The sequence below is a fragment of the Ambystoma mexicanum genome, assembly GCF_040938575.1.
Source record: "Ambystoma mexicanum isolate Mex_15411 chromosome 12 unlocalized genomic scaffold, UKY_AmexF1_1 Mex_chr12_unloc.2, whole genome shotgun sequence".
In the NCBI taxonomy this organism is placed as follows: Eukaryota; Metazoa; Chordata; class Amphibia; order Caudata; family Ambystomatidae; genus Ambystoma; species Ambystoma mexicanum.
Window position 1 is genome coordinate 12,619,561 of NW_027182323.1, and position 1,636 is coordinate 12,621,196.

The 1,636-nt window shown below is 43.0% G+C and overlaps 1 non-coding gene across 1 annotated transcript; it reads left to right on the forward strand.

Moving 5' to 3' along the window:
- Positions 1–1,163: 1,163 nt before the first annotated feature.
- On the forward strand, positions 1,164–1,250 carry TRNAY-GUA (transfer RNA tyrosine (anticodon GUA)). The gene is given in 2 exon segments: positions 1,164–1,200; positions 1,215–1,250. It is a non-coding gene; the product is annotated as a tRNA-Tyr (tRNA).
- Positions 1,251–1,636: the final 386 nt, after the last annotated feature.

A 1,636-nucleotide genomic window follows, 5' to 3' on the forward strand; every position in this document is an offset into this window, starting at 1 on the left:
CATTCTGTAGAATATAATTTCCCAGGACATCATCTGGGTCAAAAGTTGCACCAAATGGTTCACCCACCTACCCTACCCTACCCCACCCCACCTGCGCAAATTCAAAAGTTGTCACCACTTCACCTATTCCTTCAACCCCAGCCTACCCCACCCCACCCGCGCAAATTCAAAAGTTGTCACCACTTCACGTATTCCTTCAACCCCAGCCTACCCCACCCCACCCGCGCAAATTCAAAAGTTGTCACCACTTCACCTATTCCTTCAACCCCAGCCCTTAAAAAAAAAACACTTATGCAACTGGAAATCTTTGCAAAAGCATTAAACTAAATAATGCCCAGTACTGTGAGTTGTGAATTATGGCCATATGTGCCCTGAGTCACATTGAAATATTATGACCCCTATAAGTCTCTTTTCCATTTCATGGCACAGACAGGACATGTTGAAATGAGCAACAAGTTTTAACATGGAAATTACATTTGGGTAGATATGGTAGAAAAATAAGAATTAGAGATTTATTTCCACTGCATCGTGTGCCATTCAATGATAACTTTAAGTGTGAAAAGATTCTGATTATCAAATGGAGCAGCATGAAAAACCTTTAAAAAATATCCCATGCCGAAACCCGGACCTTTAGATCTTCAGTCTAACGCTCTCCCAACTGAGCTCTTTCGGCTGACTGATAGACCTTATTTCCTTCCTTTTTTGTTGTTGTAATATTGCCCCAGTTATAGCATCGGATTTTCCATTTCTTTTCTTATTCTGTAACCAGCAAGTACAATGGAACAAAACGGGTGGGATGTCAGGAAGGAGATCAATAGAGCTGCTCGCCAAATCATTTCGAAAGAAAAATCGCATTTTCGGCTCCAGGTGCAACTATCACGTGCACGGAGCCTCTCTCCATCGTGCTGTTTCTTGTAGATGTGTGATGGGCCCTTGGCTGTGTTCTAAGTTGATCTTTAAGTACTTTCGAACCAAACCCGCGCGGCACTCTTGGTGTCAAAAAATCACTCGGTATACAGCCTGATAATTAGGTTGAATTTAAGGCATTGAAGTGCAACTATAGGGAGCAGGATCAATATTGAAATCACACGTATAGACAATGATATCTTTCACGTTGTGTGCTGGTCATTCAGCATGCCATTCGCAAGCACCTGTACATGTATCCTTCGATAGCTCAGTTGGTAGAGCGGAGGACTGTAGTGAGGTAATCAGATATCCTTAGGTCGCTGGTTCAAATCCGGCTCGAAGGACATTTTGCTAATAAAACACTTCTGCCACGTTATATCAATGGAAACCGCACACTTATACTGCGCTGAATTTGGTCACATTGAACGACCGGTTCTCAACATTTTAATGACTTTTGGAAACCAGATTGTGATCGTTTGTGCTGGTTGAAAGGTGAGTTGTCTTCCTTTTTAGCAGGATAAGGTTGCCTGTGCTCGGATTCTGGGTCAAGACTGGAAGCCCGAATTATGCTTACTCTTCTCTTTTCTCGAGCAGCATTAAAGCAAACAATATTAAAAAGAAACCATCACAAAAACGACATTTCCCATTAAAACTGTTGCCAGGCACTCAAGGGTTAAGGAGTGCGGCCCCCGCCGTTGAGAAGGCGGAGCTATGTTATGGGAAGGGGAGA